Source organism: Felis catus, chromosome B1, assembly GCF_018350175.1.
Source record: "Felis catus isolate Fca126 chromosome B1, F.catus_Fca126_mat1.0, whole genome shotgun sequence".
NCBI lineage: Eukaryota > Metazoa > Chordata > Mammalia > Carnivora > Felidae > Felis > Felis catus.
Genome location: NC_058371.1, coordinates 26848967 through 26871347, shown reverse-complemented (window position 1 = coordinate 26871347; position 22381 = coordinate 26848967). Strand labels below are relative to the sequence as shown.

At 42.8% G+C, this 22381-nt stretch overlaps 1 protein-coding gene across 4 annotated transcripts in view; it reads right to left on the bottom strand.

The window, feature by feature from the left end:
* Nucleotides 1-11973: 11973 nt before the first annotated feature.
* The window catches only part of ERI1 (exoribonuclease 1), a 321125-nt gene continuing 310717 nt past the window's right edge, over nucleotides 11974-22381 (bottom strand). The window contains exon 19 of one of the 4 annotated variants that reach the window (XR_006596383.1): nucleotides 11974-12726. The gene's annotated coding sequence lies outside the window, so the exon portion shown is untranslated. The remainder of the gene's footprint in view (nucleotides 12727-22381) is intronic. The other 3 variants (XR_006596384.1, XR_006596385.1, XR_006596386.1) reach the window with 3 other exon arrangements.

Genomic DNA, 22381 nt, shown 5'->3' with positions numbered 1-22381 from the left:
CGGTGGCTCTTCCTAAATCATCACATGTTATTTCATTTTTATGCTTTTAATCAATAGGTTCAAAATCCACTAAAACTCTTGGAGAATTTTCAACAGATTTTTGATAGTCTCTCCAAGTGTACTGATATGGGAGTTTTTATGGGTGACACACAGATTTTTTTTTTCAGGTAAAAACAAAATCACATAGACTTGGAGATGTTTCCAAATATCCCCTTTCAAATTGTTCTTTTCATAATACACATCTCCTCAAAGAGCACTTTCTACCAGATTGCCCAATGTCTTTTCAAATCCAGTAGGTAATATCTGATTTTTAAAATACCCCATGATGTGGGCAGATGAAGAATTCCCTTGGGGAGTGGGGAAAAGGGTCAGCTCTCCCATGGTCTTGATATTCTCGTGCTTGCATTATTATTATCTTCAATTGGCTATTTGGGTTGTTGGGACATTTCTAGGCAAGCTTTCTGTGGTAAAGACATAGGCAATTCCTTGAAAGTGTCATTTTAAGCCACTTATTCACTTTGTGAGAATAACTTTACTTAAGTCTAGATGACATGATCCATAAATCCATGTAGCCAGGGACATGTCTGCTGCAATATCTCTCAGTGACCTGCCAGGTTGGGACTGTCATCAACCTCCTTGATCAAAGAGTCTCCATTCTTTTTTGAGGATATTGGGGATACTACGGGGGGTCCATGACCGGGTTTGAGACATACAGACTAAGTGAGGGTACCAATTCCAACATGCATATCAGTATTGGTTAGGTTAATCTTCTTTATTTTTTAAATAAAACTAAATATACATGAAAGTTCTAACCTTTTCTACTGCATCCCAGTGGATCAATGCTGGACACCTCATTTTGGAGATCACTAATCTAGATCAACACAATAAAATCACAGGACCCAGAGAAACTCAGAAACCTTCTTATTGGGAAGGGTGGCTGGAACGTCTATAAAATGCTCTGATATATATATATATTTTTTTACATTCTGCTGTATTGTTTACAGTCACTTTGGGAAATACAGGGTGAAATGGATCACCATTGTCCAGTGAAGGAAACCCACAGCAAGGCATCCGGGGCACGTCCAGGAGTGTGCATTACTGGGACCATCTCTGTTATATGACCTTGAATCACTAATTGAGCTTTTGTTCCATTTTCACAAAGCTGTGCTGTCCTTCCCTTATGGCTCCAGTGGGGCTTCTAAAGATAAGCCAGAATATCCAATAGCAAACCGTTAGCAACTGTATCAGACTCATTTGTTAGGATTTCTTTTTGGTCAATTAAAAAAATCGCTTTCCAAAGCTCTCACAAAGGCTTTTGCAGAGCTCGTAAAGGTAACGTTCAAACGGTCTCTAATGATTCCTTGACTATGATTAAGCAAAGCAAACAAAACGAAACAAAAATCTCTCTATTTCCCAGAACCCTGGGAATATCACAAATGCTGATGAGGTTCCATAAGGTTGGGAGTGATTATTATGCTTTATTTTTCTACACACACACACACACACACACACACACACACACACACCCATGCACTGATTTGTTTCCGAGTGATTTGCAAGGATATTAAAAAAAAATCATTTGGTAAATATATGTGCTATTGTGAGTGGGTAGAAGTTATTAGTTTTAAATACTTTATGTTATATGAATTGAAAGGAACAAGCCTCTCAACTAAAATGAATTTTTAAAAAGTGATACTGTAGAGGGGTGCCTGGGTGGCTCAGTCGGGTTTTGGCTCAGGTCATGATCTCAAGGTCCGTGAGTTTGAGCTCTGCATCTGGCTCTGTGCTGACAGCTTGGGATTTTCTCTCTCTCCCTCTCTCTCTGCCCCTCCCCTGCTTGTGTGCACGGGCGATCTCTGTCACTCTCTCTCAAAATAAGTAAATAAACTTAAAAAAACCAAAGTGATACTGTAGAAACAAGCATGGTCCCAGAAACTCCCGTATCAGTGTCACCTGGTGAGGTCCTCCCCCCAAATTCTGATGTAAGAGAGCAGTAACACAGCCCCTAGAGGTGATTCTCATGGGCACTGAAGCTTAAGAACCACTGCTTTCATCTGTGCGTCAACTGGGATAAAGATACCAATCCCGGTGGGCACACGGATCTGCTGCACCAAGGAACAATCACTTCTTTCTTCCAGATCCATTCATGGCTTCTGTTCATGTCAGAATACCTTCCGAGACTCGGCAGTTATACAACAATGAATCCGTTTCCTCCAGATTCTTGGCTGTCACTCTCCTGACCTGCCACCTATGTCACATTCCATTAGGTTCTGAGAATGAGGCATGAGCACTTGTCACAGACTGACGCATATTGGGGCAGAAACCTGATAGGATAGGATAGGCTGAGCGAAAGAAAGAAAGAAAGAAAGAAAGAAAGAAAGAAAGAAAGAAAGAAAGAAAGAAAGAAAGAAAGAAAGATGAATCAAAATACAACTTTCCTAGAAAACCTTCTCAAACAAAACCAACTCTGTGACACAACACTTTGGGGAAAGTTTGGTCACTGACGGAGGTAAAGTCTAACAGGTCTGTTCTCTATCAGAGCAATGAGGACAATGATAGCTGGTTCAGAACCCAGTTTCTGTGACATGTGTATCTCAGTGTCTGTTCTGTAGAACACGAATCCTACCGATGCTGCAGGAACAAAGGGTCTCATGGTTAAAATCTTTTCTTGGACGTTTTAAATTATTTTTTTAAACTTTTTGTTTTGAAATAATTACAGAGTCACAGGAAGTTTCAAACTGGGACAAGTAATCCCATGTATCCTTCACCCAGTTTCCCTCATAAATACATTTATATAGCTGTAGTGCAATGCCAACCAGGAAATTGACATTGGAACACTGTTATTAACCAGACTATAGGCCTTACTCACTGTTTCACTTTAACATGCATTTATTTATTTGTGTGTGTGTGTGTGTGTGTGTGTGTGTGTGTGTGTGTAGTTCTATGTAATTTTATGACCTGTATAGATTTGTGTAACCATGACCACAATCAAGATACAGAACTCTTCCCTCAGTGCCAAGGGACTCTCTTATGCTATCCCTTGGTATTCATACACCACCCCCCAGCCCCCGCCATCTTTCCTCTGGAAACCACTGATCTGTTCTTTACCTTTACAATTTTGTCATTTCAAGAATGTTATATAAATGGAATCACACAGCCTGTAACCTTTTGAGATTGCCTTTCTTTCACTCAGCATAATAAATCTTAAGTTTGGTCTAGGTTGTTGCATGTATCAATAGTTTGCTCTCTTACATTGCTGAGTAATTAATATTCCATGGGAGGGACGATTAGTTTAACCATTCACCCAGTGAAGAATATCCGGGTTGTTCCCAGTTTGGGGCTGTGGATAAAGATGCTATGAACATTTGTGCACAGGTTTTTGTACAGACGTAAATTTCCATTTCTCCAAGATAAATGCCCCCAAATGTAATTGTTTGGTTGTATGGTAGTTGTGTGTTTAATTATAAAAGAAATGGCTGGCGTCCCATTTTATATGCTCACAAGGGAATTAGGAGACGTCCAGTGTCTCTGCGCTTTCTCCAACATTATTGTTTTTATTTTAGCTCTTCTAATAGGTATGTAGTGACATCTCATTGTGATTTTCATCTGCAGTTCCCTAATGGCTAATGATGTTGAGCATCCTTTTTATGTGCTTATTATTCATCTGTATCTCGTCTTTGGTGAAATGTCTGTTCGCGTCTTTTGTTCATTTTATGCTTGCATTTTTGTTTTGCTTTATTACTGTTGAGTTTCAGAGTTCTTTATGTTTCTAGGCCCAGTCCTTTGTCAGGCATGTGCTTTGCAAATATTTTCTCTCAGGCTGTAGGTTGCCTTTTCTTTCTCTTAACTGGGTCTTTTGCAGCACAAAAGCTTTCGGTTTGATAAGGTCCAGCTCACTTTTTCTTTTATGGATTAGGCTTCTGGTGTCATGTCCAATAACCTTTCACCTGGCCCTCTGTCCTGAAGGTTTTATCTTATGTGTTCTGAAAGTTTTATAGTTTTGTTTTTACATTTAAATCTGCTCAAATACAGTATAGAGTCATAGTTTTACATTTAGGCCCGTGATTCCTGTGGAGTTAATTGCTGTATAAGGCATGAGATTGAGGTCAAGGTTCATCCTCAATGCTTTTTAACATTTTAAGGGCTGACGTTCTGTAATGACAGACATTTATTTTTAGACTTAAGTTGAGTTCCCCATACTTGGCCATCTACTCATGCAGCAAATATTTGTTGGGACACTTTCCGGGTGCAGGCACAGGTACATGCCCGGTCTCTGTTCTTTAGTAACTGTTTGCATACGCACAGTTTGCACAACATGCTCACGACTGTATTTTGTGGAAATCCTTTGGGAAATTCTACTCGAGACAGCAGACTCAGAGACTCAGTCAGATACCGGTGTAAGCAATGAGAGATGCAGAATTGAAAGAGCGCCCGGGGAAGGGGCAGCCTCCCTGAGAAAGCTGGACTCGAGAGCCAGAAGAGTAGAAAAAAAGTGAGGACTCGGGAGTGGGGAGAGAGCGCCAGGGACAAGGCACCTTGTGGCGGACTGTGTTGTCTGCACCCGCCCCCTCCTTCGCGTCTGAAGATATCAGGTGCCTTTTCTTTCCTTACTTGCTGGACTCTTCAACGTTAATGTCCGGCTCCAACCAGCTACGTCATAGATATATGAGTAAGTGTATGTATGTATACACAGTTGATCCGTGAACAACACTGGGGGCGGGGCTCTAACCCTCTGGCAGTTCAAAAATCAGCCTATAACTTTTGACTCTCCCCCAAACTTAACTACCAAGTGCCTACTGTTGACAGGAAGCCTCATCAATAACATTGACGGTCTGTTAACACACATTTTGTATGCTATATGAATTATGTACTGTATTCTTACAATAAAGCTAGAGAAAAGAAAATGTTATTAAGATAACCATAAGAAAGACAAAATACATTTGCAGTACTGGATGCATTTATCGAGAAAAATCCTCATATTAGTGGCCTCGTGCTGTTCAAACCCATGTTGTTCAAGAGTCAACAGTGTATATACATATATGTAGGTGTATATGTGTATAACTAATATGTATATGTATATTTGTAAGTGTGTGCATATATACATATATATACATATATGTGTGACACATGTAATATACATATACATATACAGTAAAACCTTGGTTTGCAAGCATAATTCATTCTGGAAATGTGCTTGTCATCCAAAGCACTTGTATATCAAAGTGAATTTCAAGAACTGTTGGCTCAAGACACATGAAAAGATGCTCAATGTTGCTCCTCATCAAGGAAATACAAATCAAAACCACACACAGATACCACCTCACGCCAGAGTGGCCAAAATGAACAAATCAGGAGACTACAGATGCTGGAGAGGATGTGGAGAAACGGGAACCCTCTTGCACTGTTGGTGGGAATGCAAAACTGTGCAGCCGCTCTGGAAAACAGTGTGGAGGTGCCTCAAAAAATTAAAAATAGATCTACCCTACGACCCAGCAAGAGCACTGCTAGGAATTTACCCAAGGGATACAGGAGTGCTGATGCCATAGGGGCACTTGTATCCCAATGTTGATAGCAGCACTTTCGACAATAGCCAAATCATGGAAAGAGCCCAAATGTCCATCAACTGATGAATGGATAAAGAAGTTGTGGTTTATATATACAATGGAATACTACTTGGCAATGAGAAAGAATGAAATCGTGCCATTTGTAGCAATGTGGATGGAACTGGAGGGTATTATGCTAAGTGAAATAAGTCAGGCAGAGGAAGACAGATAGCATATGTTTTCACTCATATGTGGATCCTGAGAAACTTAACAGAAGACCATGGGGGAAGGGAAGGGGGAAAAATAGTTACAAACAGAGGGAAAGAGGCAAACCATAAGAGACTCTTAAATACAGAGAACAAACTGAGGGTTGATGGGGGGTGGGGGAGAAGGGAAAATGTGTGATGCGCATTGAGGAGGGCACCTGTTGGGATGAGCACTGGGTATTGTATGGAAGCCAATTTGACAATAAACTATATTTAAAAAAAAAAAGAACTCTTGGCTCAGTTGTGATCATGTGACATTGGGCGTCACATACTACCCGTATTGCAAGACATGGCTCATTTATCAAGTTAAAGTTTATTAGAGATGTTTGTTCATCTTGTGGAACACTTGCAGAACAAGTGACTCACAATCCAAGGTTTGACTGTATATACTACATGTACACACAGTTAAACATCACCTTTAACGTACAATTGTTTCCTAGTCCGTATCAGTTTGGAGGTAAAAACCTATGGTCCCAGCCACCCTCACAACAGATTTATCTGGCATTTCCAGATGCCTCACATCCTTTCCCATCATTATAGAAGTGCTCATGCGTTGCCCTGTGCTCCCCGGTCCTTCCTGATGACTCTAAGAATGACGTCTGTATTCTTTCCTGTTCCCGCTCTCAGTGGCGACATCTTACGTGGATGCATGGACGTCGGTGTCAAGGGGGCTGCTGATGTCACCGGCTCCACTCTGCCCCCACCGGAAGCACTCGTGTCCCTGCTACTGTCCTGCCTCCAGTGCAGAAAGCATTTCCAATGCACTATAGCTGTGAGCACTTTCTCTGGTTTTTTTTCCTTCTCTTTTTCTTTAAGATGTGGGCATTGGTCCATGGGCCCGGCCTGAAGTACGGCGTCCGATATTCAGTCACCTTGTTCTCTGACCTTGACTCATGGTCTAAAAACCAAAGTGTGTCCTTGCTTGTCTTCCTGAGGCACATCAGGCCCTCTTACAAATATGTTTCCTGCGGGTCCTCCTGTCATTTAGAAATGCTCTTACTTATCTGAATCATAGTTCTGGTTCTAGTCATTTACAAGAGAACTGGCTGTTCCCAATTTACAAGAAGGTAAATTCTGGAAGTAAGTCAGGAAGCCAGTTCTTTAGAATGAGGGCCTCACATCCCATAGTTACAGAATTATACATCATGGCAAAGTTCCCAGGCCCATCCACAAAAAAGCCTACTTATCCAAAATGTAGCTGAACCGAGGTAATAAAGCTATATGCGGCTTAACCATGCTTGGTAATGTGTTTCCATTGGAATGCGTGTCTTGTACCAACTGGGAAGCCAAGAAGGCAGAGTGAAATAAATCTTAAATTTGAGTCTATCTTGTTGTTGGGGATTTTGTAGCCTGTAAACCAGGATCCCGAGGGTGTTGAAATGTTGGATGTAGATGTTCATGGAGTCATTTATCAAATCCTGGGAGCTTCCAAAAGAATGTGCAAAATTATAATTTGGTTCTATGGAAGGAAAGCCTCAATTTAATACCGTCTACCAAAGCACTGCCACATCTATCATCTTGGAATGAGGTTGAAGTCCCAGAATCAAGAGCGGATGAAGGCACAGCTCTAGGGGGTGGTGCCATGTTCTGGAACACGCCCAGAAATTGATGGGCAGAAATGCAGGTGGGACTCTGGCAGGGATAGCATACTGTTGGCCACCTGGTTTGGGAAGCGGTTTTAATCCATTTTGATTACAACTACATCATGCTCTCTGTTCCTAACAGATGGCTTTCTCTTACCAATTTGCCCACTCCCCATTTCTCTGTGCAAGAGTGTCTTTATCATACACTGATCAAGAGGACAGGCCATTAAACAATCTAAGGAAAAATAGCATTAGAGAGAGATTTCTTTAAAACCTAGCAGATGGCAAAGAAGCTTCTTGACCACGGGGAGGAAAGTAATGGACGGAACACCTACTATGTGCTGGGCATTGTGCTATGTCTTTTAACACGAGTATCTTTATCATCCTCCTAAAAATCACAGCACATGGACATTATTATCCTTATCTAGTTGTTGGAAACTGAAGCCTGAGGGGTTATGTTAGACCGAGAATCTTGGACCAATTGTGAGGATTCAAACACAACTTCTGGCTCTAGAGTGAGGCTCTTTCTCCAGCTCTACACCTCCTACCATTGGAATAGAGTATTTCACAGTCCTAGAAACAACTACATGTTACTCACTGGTTTTCAACCTGTAAAAAAAAAAGAAAAAAAAAAAGAGAGAGAGAGAAAGAAAGAAAGAAATTATTCAAGAGAAAGGATGCCCCCATTTCTTCTTAACTATATTTAATACAGGGCAGGTGGTAAGTGTGAAGGCAAAGTAGATTTGGCATTCAGTGGCTTAGCCTGACCCTGCTGGTCAGGCTGAATGAGAAGCCACAGTTTTCAGAGAGTCATGGCAGACACAGGGCTCCTTTGACATGGACCCCAAGCTAGCCAAGGCTAAGGAGAAACGAGCCCACCCACTTGTTTGACTATGTGGAGTGCCAGGCTCAGTGCCAGGAAGAAGAGAAGATTATATGTATTATTTGATAATAGAAACGGGGGAAAAACAAAAACAAAAGCAAGCCGGTGTTACAGAGAAAGCGTTTTGAGCTTTTCGGATTACAAAACAAGGGAGCTGTAACGTTCACCAAAATTAAATCTAGCCACAAAATCATATTGAAGCCAGTATACAGAAAAGAGTTGTATTTCCAGTGAGAAGACACACACACACACACACACACACACACACACACACATCCAATTTTTTTTTTTTCCAATTCAGCCTCTTCAGTACCGGCTCCTCCTGCTGCCTGAGCTGCGTTAGACTCTCCCCTAGTGGAAGGCTGGGGCATCGCAGCCCTGAGGATCATCTGATTCAGAACAATAGAAAGGGCTCAGGATTTCCATTTCAAAATATTTCTTTAGTTGGAATTGAGCGAAGACTGGTGGATTTTTATGGAGTGGGGGAGACAGTAGAACTCTTTATACTCCCCCCAGGCTTATGCTCAGGAAATCCTAATGGAGCGCATGTTCTGGGAAGTACAGACAGATACTCTGCACAACCTCATTCATGCCTGTACACACATCAGTTTCTCCCCATCCTTCACCACCAGTGGGACCCAACAAGAAAATGTATCCCAGGGTGTGGCAGAGACAGCACACAGCGTAGACCTGCTCAGCTCTGACTCGGTTGGGTGGGTAGAATTCCATCTTGGCATCTGCATTTCCTTTCCGCTTGAGGGTTGACCTTGGTTTGCACTCAAAAGGCTGCTGACAAGATCTGTCAGGTGACAGTTTGCTCTGGTCCCTTCTCATTTTACTAACAGGCGGGCAACCCAAGCCAAACATGAGGAGGCTGCTTGCCCCAAGTCACGGTAGAAGGTTGAGCATATGATGGCTATGAGAAAGAATGGGACACAGTCATGGCTGCCAGCCTGGCCGTGGAGAAACCCTCAAAGAGAAGCGGCTGTCTCTCCCCTGGTGTGCTGGAAGGAGCAAAAGGTACAGGTCAGTCCGCTGGCCAAACCCAATTGTCTCTGGAGCTGCGCAACTCACTGGCTCTATGGACCCCTTCCAGAACACCAAACACCCTCAAGAAGGAATGGAAGAATGAAATGCACTTTCCAGGCTGCAAACTCTTTCTTTATGTCACAGACCTCAGGACAGGTCACCCATGTAAATTCAAAAGCAGTGGAGCTTTTAATATTAGAAAAGAAGAAAATTACTGCAGAGAAAAGGCCATTTGAGTAATAGTTGAAAATCTTCTGGGAAGTATCTATCCTCTTTAACTTGTTGGCACGGGGTGGGGGAGGGGGGGACAGAAGGTACAAAGTCATCACATAGTGGTCTGATAGAATTCCCAGATCCCACAGACAGAAAAAGTCTTAGGACATAGGTATTTGTGCAATATCAATACTGAAAGAAAGTTGATAATGCATTTCTGGCGCTGAAGGTTGGTAATTTGCCAACATAGAATTTGAATGTTCTGAAATTAGCACTTTAGCTTGGGTACAGCAGGGGCCACAGCTCTCCTGGAGCTGGAGATACAGTGGGTCACAGGAGCAGAGAGGCCTTGTCTCTCCAAGACGCTGGGGGCAGGGGTTAGCCCGGGGGTCCACCGCATCCAAATGGCTCTCCTCCTGAGTGGGGGGAGAGGAGGCAGGAAAGGCCCGAAGCCTCGTGGGTGAGGGCTCCCCAGGGTCCTTGTGGCAGAGACGAACTTGTGCCCACACTTGAGACACTGCAGAATCCGGAAAGCAAAGTCGAGCGGGAAGTTAAGGCCGGTGAAGCAGACAAGAGCATCTGAAGGGACCTGGGCACGAGCGGGTCTGGAGATGAATGGGCAGCCAGTGTTGGTCAAGCTCACGGACCAGGCATTAGAGCCAGGCCTGGCTCTGGTGAGTCAGCAGCAGCCATCCCTTGGGGGAGCTGGCAGTATGTGAACCAATGAGGCATTTCAAAAAGTTCCACCCCTAAACTGTGGAGGTTTTGGCCAAACCTTGCTCAGGTCTGTCAAGGGTAGTGTACCTGAAGGAGTCCATTACTGGTTTTGGTCCTGGTTAGGTGTTTGCAGCATCCTTAAGTTAAGTCAATTACAGAGATGACCCCGAGAGCCAGTTTCATTCTTTTCTTGCCCAGTGCTGTTCCCCTAAATCCAGGCCGAATGGACACCTTGCAAATACCGTAAGAGGACGTATGTGAATTTGGGTGGGTCCAGTTGCTGCCGTGGAATCTGTTTTGTTGAGCCATCAGCGATTCGTTCTGATTGGGTTGGTTGGGTGGTAAATTAGTTAACCAGAACCCCAGAAGAGGAGAGAGCTTTGTAAAACCCACCCGGTACTAACACTTGGCACTAAACACTGGGGAAGTTCCCATCTCTCTCCAGGGGGGGTCCTAACAGGTAATCTCTCCATTGCCCCTTCCCCGCCCCCTGCCACCATTTCACGGGCTAGAGGATAACAATGCACGTGTGCAAGCTCCCAGAATGCAGGGGCTGTGTGATGAAATCCTTTACGGCCAACACAGCATTGTCTCATACGGTAGCCACCAACCACATGTGGCTTTTTTTTTTTAACGTTCATTTATTTTTGAGAAAGAGAGAGAGAGAGACAGAGCATGAGCGGGGGAGGGGCAGAGAGACAGGGAGACACAGACTCTGAAACAGGCTCCAGGCTCTGAGCTGTCCGCACAGAGCCCGATGCAGGGCTCGAAGTCAGGAGCGGCGAGATCATGACGTAGGCTGAAGTCGGACGCTTAACCAACTGAGCCACCTAGGTGCCCGAGCATGTGGCTTTTAAGTACTTCATAGTGGCTACTCAGAATTGAGATGTGCTGAATTCAAAGGCTTAAGATGAAAGTATAATGTAAAATATCTCATTAGTATGATTTTATATCAAGTACATGTTGAAGGGATAATGTTTTGGTTAAATAAAATCAATTATTAAAATTGATTTTTTTTCTATTCCCTTTTACTTCTTATAGAATAGACTTTCTATTTTAGAGCAGTTTTAGGTTCACAACAAAATTGAGGAGAAAGTTTCTAACACCTTCCTGTCCCCACACACAGCCGCTTCCCCCACTATGGCTACCCCACACCAGAATGGTACGTTTGTTACCGCTGATGAACTCACAGTAACTTCGTTAGCACCCAAAGTTCATATTCCTTCACCTCTTTTTTTAAAAAAAGTTTATTTATTTTGAGAGAGAGAGGGAGAGATTGCTGGTGGGGGAGGGGGAGAGAGAGAGGGAGAGAAAGAGAGAGAGAGAGAGAGACAGAGAATCCCAAGCAGGTTCTGTGCTGTCCGCACAGAGCCCAACGTGGTGCTCAGTCTCACAAACAGTGAGATCATGACCTGCGTGGAGATCAGGAGTCAGATGCCCGACCAACTGATTCACCCAGGCGCCCCCTTTAACCTCTTAATGTGGCTACTCGAAAATTTAAAACTCCACTTGATGCATTACATTTCTGGTTTTTTTTTTTTTTTTAAGTTTCTTTATTTATTTTGAGAGACAGACAGCATGAGCTGGGGACAGAGGGAGAGCGGGAGAATCCCAAACAGAGCCTGATGCGGGGCTCGAACCCATGAAACTGTGAGATCGTGACCTGAGCTGAAACCAAGAATCTGATGCTTGACTGGCTGAGCCACCCAGGCGCCCCTGATGCATTACGTTTCTTTTGGGTAACATTGTTTTATAACTTTTCAGGTGGCAAATCTAAAACAAAAAGTTTTCTATATGTTGGATGATCAGCCCACACGTCTACATGAATAAACTGATCTCAGAACTTTTGAGACCTTAACATAATTAAAAGCTGACCTTTGTCCCTTCTTTTTACAGCTAATTAGGAAGGAAATGACTCAGGAAGATCTCCACATACTCTATCAACTGAAAGTCTTGTCTCGCACCCAGACTGACTTTCAGCCCATTTTCTGACATTTGACCACCCAGCAGCAGCTTGCTGTGGCTCACTGAGCTGAGACAGGAATCCTCTGGAAAGCAGAGGAGCCCGTCTCAGGAATCTCTGCCGGCTTCTAGCTCCTGGCCCTGTTCCCTCAAAAGGTCAGTTTCAATCTCTAAGTCCCACAGGCCATGCACTAGAGTGACCTCTCCTCTTCCTCCCCTCAGGGGCCTGGTCGGCCAGAGAGAGTCCGGGAGAAGGTAGCGGTTGGAGTTGTTATTCTTCCTTGGCTCCCGTGAAACCTCACTGAATACTTATCTTGAAGATTGTTTTTCCTACATTGCTTTCTGCTTGGCTGGAGTTACATGGAAGACTGTGCCATTAGCAAATTGGCTTTCCACACCTCACAAACCAACTCATGTACTTACTCCCAGCGCGCACACAATACCTGCTCTAATTTCCAAAGTTGGCCGGCACTTCAGGCCCGAATCGGTGTGAGCCTCTGTCCAAGGCCTGGTAAGAAGGGCCCGTTTGCCTAAGAGGATTAAACGGAGCACAGTCAGCCAGGCATCCAGGAGACCATTTAATGACTTCGGCTCTAATCTCACACTGGTGCAGGCCTTGTCAGCCACCAGCGGTCGTGACTGGGTTTCTTTCTGACTGCTGTGTCTCTCCTTGCCCTTCATGAACTCCATGTTTATTCTTCTGCAGAATCCCCACCCCCCTTCCTCAGAGCTCACATTCTGCTTCTCTCATCTATGGGGTTGGGCTTCTCAGTGACCCCCTTCAGAGCCTACTGAAATTTCAGACAGGAAGTAGAATTGTAGCACAGGCTCGCGTCATCACGTTGGACGAATTTGCCTAAACGGAACATCAACCTTCACAAAAGAAAGATCTACTTGGCTGGAGAAAACAGAGTCAATGTCTGGGTTTGTGAGCCATCTCAGTACCCAGCTTTTCTGTGACTTGGAAAACCCAGCGACCTACAGTCCACCTCTTGATTCTGAGTCAATATTCTCCCACCCAGTGCTTTGAACACCGATTCTGACCCAGAAGTCAGGCTCAAGAGTCAGTTTTCCCACAGTGCCCCTCTGTATTGTTGAGATCGTTTAATGGTTTCTTTCTTTTGTTATAGGGCTGCCTTTCCCCCTCCGGTCAGGGAGAGGTTAGACAGTGTGTCAGTTGCAAGAAAGAAAATCCCAAGGAACATATCAGTATTTAATTTAAGATTTTTGCATTAGATTTATTAGTAAAACCGATCTGCTGTTTTTGTGAGTTCTGTGTGTGCATGATTCACCATCACTGCCAAGCTTTGGTATCAGGACTATGCTGGCTTTAGAGGAGAGGACTTTGGAAGCATTTGCTTTCCTTTCCCAGAAAAGTTCTTAAAGTATTAGAACGCTCTATGTCTTAAAGATTTAAAATAATTCTCATGTGAAACTATGTGGGCCTGGCAGCCAGACAATGTCTCAGCTTCATATACTCTTTAGGTTTTCACATTCGTTTGCTTAAGGTTGAACATAGAATTTGGCACAAATACAGACACATAGACCAATGGAATAGAATAGAAACCCCAGAACTAGACCCACAAACGTATGGCCAACTCATCTTTGACAAAGCAGGAAAGAACATCCAATGGAAAAAAGACAGCCTCTTTAACAAATGGTGCTGGGAGAACTGGACAGCAACATGCAGAAGGTTGAAACTAGACCACTTTCTCACACCATTCACAAAAATAAACTCCAAATGGATAAAGGACCTAAATGTGAGACAGGAAACCATCAAAACCTTAGAGGAGAAAGCAGGAAAAGACCTCTCTGACCTCAGCCGTAGCAATCTCTTACTCGACACATCCCCAAAGGCAAGGGAATTAAAAGCAAAAGTGAATTACTGGGACCTTATGAAGATAAAAAGCTTCTGCACAGCAAAGGAAACAACCAACAAAACTAAAAGGCAACCAACGGAATGGGAAAAGATATTCGCAAATGACATATCGGACAAAGGGCTAGTATCCAAAATCTATAAAGAGCTCACCAAACTCCACACCCGAAAAACAAATAACCCAGTGAAGAAATGGGCAGAAAACATGAATAGACACTTCTCTAAAGAAGACATCCGGATGGCCAACAGGCACATGAAAACATGTTCAGCGTCGCTCCTTATCAGGGAAATACAAATCAAAACCACACTCACGTATCACCTCACGCCAGTCAGAGTGGCCAAAATGAACAAATCAGGAGACTATAGATGCTGGAGAGGATGTGGAGAAACGGGAACCCTCTTGCACTGTTGGTGGGAATGCAAATTGGTGCAGCCGCTCTGGAAAGCAGTGTGGAGGTTCCTCAGAAAATTAAAAATAGACCTACCCTATGACCCAGCAATAGCACTGCTAGGAATTTATCCAAGGGATACAGGAGTACTGATGCATAGGGCCACTTGTACCCCAATGTTCATAGCGGCACTCTCAACAATAGCCAAATTATGGAAAGAGCCTAAATGTCCATCAACTGATGAATGGATAAAGAAGTTGTGGTTTATATACACAATGGAATACTACGTGGCAATGAGAAAAAATGAAATATGGCCTTTTGTAGCAACGTGGATGGAACTGGAGAGTGTGATGCTAAGTGAAATAAGCCATACAGAGAAAGACAGATACCATATGGTTTCACTCTAATGTGGATCCTGAGAAACTTAACAGGAACCCATGGGGGAGGGGAAGGAAAAAAAAAAAAGAGGTTAGAGTGGGAGAGAGCCAAAGCATAAGAGACTGTTAAAAACTGAGAACAAACTGAGGGTTGATGGGGGGCGGGAGGGAGGAGAGGGTGGGTGATGGGTATTGAGGAGGGCACCTTTTGGGATGAGCACTGGGTGTTGTATCGAAACCAATTTGTCAATAAATTTCATATATAAAAAAAATAAAAATTAAAAAAAAATAAATCCAATTAGATCTTCAAATGTAAAAAAAAAATAAAAAAAATAAAACCTTCACTTTTTAAGGAAGGGACTTTAAAAAAGAAAAAAAAAAGGTTGAACATAGAATTTTCTTTAGATTTCCTCCATCTTTGCGTTCCTTCCTGATTCTCCTTTCCAATTTTCTGTATTTGCATTTTGTCCTTCCATCTAGGGGAAGGGGGCTATTAAGGGTTTATCTATTTTGTTTAAAAAGCATTCTATTTCAGATTCATTTTTTTTTCTGCCAACTATCTAAGTTTCCAAAATTTACTCATTTCAACTCTCATCATTATTCATTCCTTCCTTTTGCTTTCTGTAATTACCTTGTGCTCTTTTTCAAACGTCTTGAGTTGAATAATGAATTCATTGTTTCAATTATTATTTTTTTATTTAGTAATGCTGAGTGCTTAAGCCTACAAATTTTCCTCAAAGCACTGCTTGCTTTAATCATATCCTTAGGTTATGAAGCATAGCTTTCACATTTATTTATAATTACCATTGTTTAGGTTTTCTGCACAAATGTTCTGGGCTTCCTGCTCTGAATACCTTCCTACTTCAAGTTTTTGGCTTTCCTCTCTTTTGTGGTGAGCAGGGCTGGGGTGGGGGTCTTAGAAGGCCCTGGTAGCTCTGGCCTAGGGTTCCATCCTAGGACCCGCACACGTCCCTGCCACTCGGAAGTGGCAAACTTTAGAACACCACTATAGAAATGGCCTTCTTTCTTCTGTGTTCTCTCCAGGAATTTAAACTTAATGGCCCCCAGTCTAGCACTCTTGGTCGGGTTTTATGGAGTTCTTTTATTTACTTTGAGGGACTTCGGCATCCTACTTTAGATCTGGAGAGTCAATATTTATCGAGTGACAAGTGCTGGTCTGATTGTTAGTCTTCCTTCCTCTTGTTACTCTGACTCAGACAGTTCCAGAGAGTCTCCAGAACGGTTTGGGGGTTGTAAGATATCATTTCCAGAAAGGGAAAGAGACAGGCAGCATTTTATTCCATCATCTGTTGTCAGATGTATCAGTTCTTCATTTGTCGAAGAATACCTGTGAACTTTTCTAGACTCTTGAGGCTCATATTAAACCTAAGCTTGATTTCCACGTGACCACTTTCATGAATAGAAAAAGAATGGTCTCATCTTAAATGTTTCCTCAGTACTAGCTGATTTTTCATCTCGTAAGTAATATTTAGCCTCTATGCCTTTTACTTTCCATTAAGCAAGTAGAGTTTAACGGCCTGATTTATTCTGTTGAAAACATGGGGCACAGAGGGCTGGTAATAAAGGGGGGGGATAGCTGACTTCTGCCCTTGCCCAAGGGGAGTACCTAGACTCCAGCCTTTTGTAGACTTGACTTTGAAAATGTGCTTAGTTTCTCCTGTGATTGCCTGAGGCTGTCTAAAGGGGTCCAGCCACAACAGCTAAATGAGGAAGGTCATTAGGTATGTCGATGTGCCTGTTGTCTGGACTCTTTTTTAAACCTGCACAAATTGCTTTGGTCGGCAATGAGCCTGAGTAAGAGGGGCTATTGGTCTTTGGGTCATGCCGTTCCTATGACTTCCCTGCATAAGACAATCTCCAAAGGAAGAAAATAAAAAGCTAATCATAAATCACACTGGAAGGTTTATATAAAACCACAGAATCATCAGATGGAGTAGAGTGTGTCTCAGTCAGAGTTTTGCTTGGGGCCCGCTAACTCATCAGTGTTTACGCCTCCCTCACCCTCTGCTGGATGCCATAGGCTTTCTGTGAGCAGCTGGGAGATTGAGGCCAACTCTGCATTCAGGGAAGCCAAAGGCAGTGCCAGGTAAGCGGGTTGACACTTTTCAGCCACCTGCCTTATGTTATGATGCTTCAAAATGCCTCCAGGCAAGAGATCCATTTCCTATGCTGGGTCAGGCTTTTCAAACAAACAATCCTCCTGAAAAAAGAGTTGGCAGGCTCTCCTTTAGGGATGTGGCAAATGCAAGAATTTTGGCCCTCTCTCCGCACAGCTTTGGGTTATGTTATGTCTTTGAATTTTGCCATTATTTCTAGCACTTTCTGAAAGAAGACAGTATAGCCAGGATATCTTCCAAGACAGATGGCTCTTCTATTTACTTTTGCAAAGGAGGGTGTAGAAAACAGAGAAAAGGCGATTAGAGAGATGATGGTAGGGATGCGTGATCTCCAAAGAATCCGGTGATTGTGTGAAGCGAGAGTTCAGGCTCAAGACATTAAACGCATGGACAAGGACTTTACGTACATTGCTTCCTGAAACATGGTACCGAGACACTATATGACTTTCATCCTGCAAGGTTTGTCAAGCTCCAGTGGCCCGGCCACAGGAGAAAATGCCTGGGCCTTCACAAAGCACAGAATCGAGTAGACCTTCACCCAGAAAACTGCGACCCCAGTGGGTTGTATCTTTAATGTAAGCATGAATTAGATATATGCTAGCCCCTTCCCCACCACCAGCGCTCCCCAAACAGCAAGGCATATCGCCTTCCTTCAATCTTAGCACTTGAGGAAGGAAACAAAATCTCCGCCTTGATTATTCATAAACACAAGACCATTGTGTAATTTTCCAGCTTCAAATCACACTACCTGAGTAGTCCCGAGAAACTCAAGTTGAAAATGGGTGGGGCGCTTCCGGCCTGGAAGCAGCCCTAGTCTCATGGCACTAGGAAAAGTGAAGCCTCTCAGATTTATCTCTAAGAATTTCCATTGAGAAAACTTCCAAAAAATATGAGCTCACCAGCACAGATCACAAAACTCACAAAGATACCAGGCTCCACAAGCATAATACCACTGGGGGAGAAAAAACAACAGATGGGATTCAGCTTCTGAAAGGTCTCAGATATTAGATTATCAGCCAAGGAATATAAAACAAGTAGTTTAAACTACATCTAAAGGAAAAACATCGAGGGTCTGTATTAGCTTTCCAGGGCCTCCATAACAAGGTACTACATACTTGGTGGCTTAAACAATAGGTATTTATTTGCTCACAGTGCTAGAGGCTAGAAATCCAAGATCAAGGTGTCAGTAGGATTCATTTCTTCTGAGGGGTCTCTCCTGGACTTGTAGATGGCCATCTTCTCGCTGACTGCACAGTCTTTCCTCTGTGTATGTCTCTGTCCTGATCTCCTCTTCTCATAAGGGCATGAGTCATTTTGGATTAGAACCCATCCCCATGATCTCATTTAACCTTAATTGCCTCTGTCAAGGGCTCATCCCCAGAGGCGCTGGGTGGCTCAGTCAGTTGGGTGTCCAACTCCTGATTTCGGCTCGGGTCATGATCTCACGGTTGTGAGTACAAGCTCCACGTTGGGCCCTGTGTTGTCCAAGCACAGAGTTTGGGATTCTCTCTCTCTCTCTCTCTCTCTCTCTCTCTCTGCCCCTTCCCTGTTTGTGTGCACTCTCTCTCTCTCAAAATAAGTAAACAAACTTTAAAAAAAGAATAAAGCGCCCACCTCCAAATACACTCAGCCCATTCTGAGACACTGGGGGTTAGGATTTAGATAGATTAATGTTGAGGAGACACATTTCAGCCCATAACCGGCTGTATTAATATAAGCGAGGGACAAAACAAATTACAAAAATTTTCAAGCAGATTTGAGAAACTATCCACCCAGAACTTCTAGAAATGAAAAACATTACGATGGTTTCTGTAAGCCTCAATGGATGGTTTCAGAGAGGCTTAGCACAGCTGAAGAAATGATTAGAAAACTGGAAGGCAGACCAGCAGTTTGTCTATTTCACAGAGAAATAAAGAGAAATGATCAGAATTGACAAAAGACTCCAATCCTCAGAATTAAGCATCTCAAGGAACCCAAGCAGGATTTGCAAAAGAGGGAAAAAGAAAAAGAAAGAAGGAAATGTACACCCAGATAGGGCTAAAACCCGGAAGCCAGGGAAAATCTAGAGAGCAGGCAAAGATCCATTACTTACAAAGGAATAACAGATTTACAACTGACTTCTTCATAGCAACCATGGGTGCTGGAAGACAGTGGAAACATTTTTAATATGCTGGGAGAAAGTAGCTACCAATCTCAAACCACATGTACAGGGAAAATACCGTTCAAGAACAAGAATGAAGTAAAGGCATTTTGGGGCAAGAAAAAACAGGCTGTGATGAAAAGAAATTCCAAGGACTTGTTTGAAGTGGAGGGAAGTTATCTTGTGTATAAATATTGAGAGGAAAAATGGCATAATGAGCCAAGAAAGTGGCAAATGTATGAGTGAATCCAAACAATATTGACTGTATAAAACAATGGCAATAGAACTGAAATACACAGGACCAATAGCAGAGAAATTGGAAGGGATAACTGGGTTAAAGTGCTCTAATGTCACTAGAATGTGCAGAAGGAAGGAAACTTATTAATTAAATTTAGAATATAAGTGAAGTATGCTTGTCAACAGTCCTGGATAAGCTCTAGAAGAGAAGTACATTTATAACTTACAAAGTAGTAGGAATAAATGAGAGGAAATCAGCCTCAAAAAAGGCGAAATATGAGCGGAGATCTGGAGATAGTTATGGAACACAACATAAGATAAAGAAAGAAAATATTTCAGTGATTCTGTTTAAATGAAGACCCACTAAATGCCTCTGTTAAAAGTCAAAGATGGGGGTACCTGGTGACTCAGTTGGTTAAGCATATGACTCCAGCTCAGGTCATGATCTCACGGCTTCTGAGTTCGAGCCCCAAGTTGAGCTCTGTGCTGACAGTCAAAGCCTGCAGCGTGCTTCAGATTCTGTGTCTCTCTGTCCCTCTGCCCCTCTCCCACTTGAGCTCCATCTCTCTCTCTCAAAAATAAATAAACATTAAAAAAAAATTAAAAGTCAAAGATGGCAGACTGGATTTAAAATATCTACTTAAAAGCTCTTTTAACAAGAAACACAGCTAAAACATAAGGATCAAAAGGTTCGAAGCACAGAATGGAAAAAAGATATAAGAGAAAAATCTAAAGCATTTCTGTGTTGATGGCTTTAATTTCCTGTTTGGAACTTTGTTAATTCTGTTATTCCTCTTTTAACCTCTTAAATTAGATGTTTAACCTGTTAATTTTTACCCTTTCTTCTTTCTTTTTTTTTTAAACTATGAAGTTCAGTGTACTTTATTTATTATTTATTTATTTTAACATTTATTTATTTTTGAGAGATGGACACACACACAGAGAGTGTGTGTGTGTGAGCAGGGAAGGGGCAGAAAGAGAAGGAGACACATAATCCAAAGCAGGCTTCAGGCTCTGAGCTGTCAGCACAAAGCCAGATGTGGTGCTCGAACCCATGAACTGCAAGATCATGACCTGAGTTGAAGTTGGATGCTTAATGGACTGAGCCACTCAGGTACCCCTTATTTATTTATTTTTGAGAGAGAGAGAGAGAGAGAGACAGAGAGAGAGAGAGAGAGAAGAGAGAAAGAGAGCGAGCATGAGTGAGTGAGGGGCAGAGAGAGAGGGAGAGAGAGAGAATTCCCATGAGGAGGAGAGAGAGAGGGAGAGAGAGAGAATTCCCATGATGGGGGGAGGGGGAGAGAGAGAGAGAGAGAGGAGTGCAGAGCTGGGCTCGAGCTCACCCGAAGCGTGGTTCAAGGTCATGAACTGTGAGATCATGACCTGAGCTGAAGCCGAAGTCGGATGCTTAACCTACTGAGCCACCCAGGTGCCCCAGCCTTTCTTCTTTTTTAATATAGGAACTTAAAACTGTAAACTTCCCTCCCAAATAGCATTTCAAGTTATAGCCTATACATCTGGGGGAGGGGAAAAGGATTATTACTATTTTTTTTACTATATACTATTTTGCATTGAAAAATATTTAATGGCATGGAGATACACTTTTAGTAATGTGTTGTTAAATATCAAAACCAAATAAAGTGTGAACATGATTCAATTATCCCCAAAAAGATACAGCTGTATGTATTTGTGTCATACATGTATAGATACAGGACGAGAAGGAAATAGAGTAAATTATAAGCAGCAGTGAACTCAGGGTGGCAGGGCTCCAGCATTTTTAGTTTTCCCTCTACTTTTCTGTAATCCTTTTGTACCTTTCTGTATTTCCATAATGAAAATGAATTATTTTTATAACCAGAGAGGTTTACAAAAGAGGAAAAACAACCAATACATGAAGCAGGATGCTAGAGGGAGAAACGGTCTGCTCGTATTGTCCCGAATAAGCACTGTCGGATTTCCCATTAGAGTCCCAGCCTCCCAGACACAGGCAGACAACTGGGAGAGAATCAACGTGCCCCAGGACACTGGGTGGCTAAGAGCTGACCCGTGTCCGGTTTTGTGATCTCACGTGCCTCGTGCTGTGCTACATGCAGCCTCGTTCTCTTCTCCCTCAGAGACAAGATGTGAGGGTGGAATGGTCAACAGTCTATAATCCGCATTCGAGACTGGGGTTTTAAAAGAGTAACAACAAATGCTCCGGGAATCTGAATGTTTCATGTGGCACATACATGATTTTTGAGCTACATTTGCTCTTCTGGGCTTTCTACTAGAGAGAAGGAAAAGTAAATGGCTTTTCTGATGAAATCCCAAGAGAAGGCTCTGATGACATTAGAAAAGATCTCCCTCGTTTATCCACTCATTGTTGACTTAGAGGCTAGGTCTCCCCATCTTCAGAAGCAAGGACAATGCTTAATTCCTCTGACGTCCCGAGACAAGAAATGATATATCGCCAGAAAGGTTATTACTGAAACATGGCATTTTCTATCAGTTGCGGGTCTGAGTCGGTCCATCCATCCGTCCAATCATTCATCCAACCATTCGTTCATCCATCCATCCATTCGTCCAACTATCCACTCAGCCTAATGAATATACATATAAAAACAATTATGCATTATGCATAGTAATGCTGCAGGGAAGGGAATAAGATATTATCCTTGCCCTTGAGAGCCTCATGAGCAAACAAAGAGAACTATGTACAGAACTAATTATAATGCAAGTTAGACTAAGTGCTAGTGTTTATCATCTGTATGTGAAATGCTGAGGGGAGACAATATAAAAGCATAAGTTATTTCCCCTGCCTTAACGTGATGGACAATCTCACATTCTACATAGAGAATGTAACCCGAGAGACAGTTCCATAACAAATCCTGATGATATTCCCTTGAGTGACCTTGGACTCAGAGTTCAAGGAGAGCAAGCTAGGAGAAAGACATTCCCAGGTCCAGAGATGTGCTCTCCTCCAGGTCCTCTGAGGCAACAATGGTAGGTCTCTGTGAAAATGTGCGTCTCCTCTGTGTGTGGGCAAGTC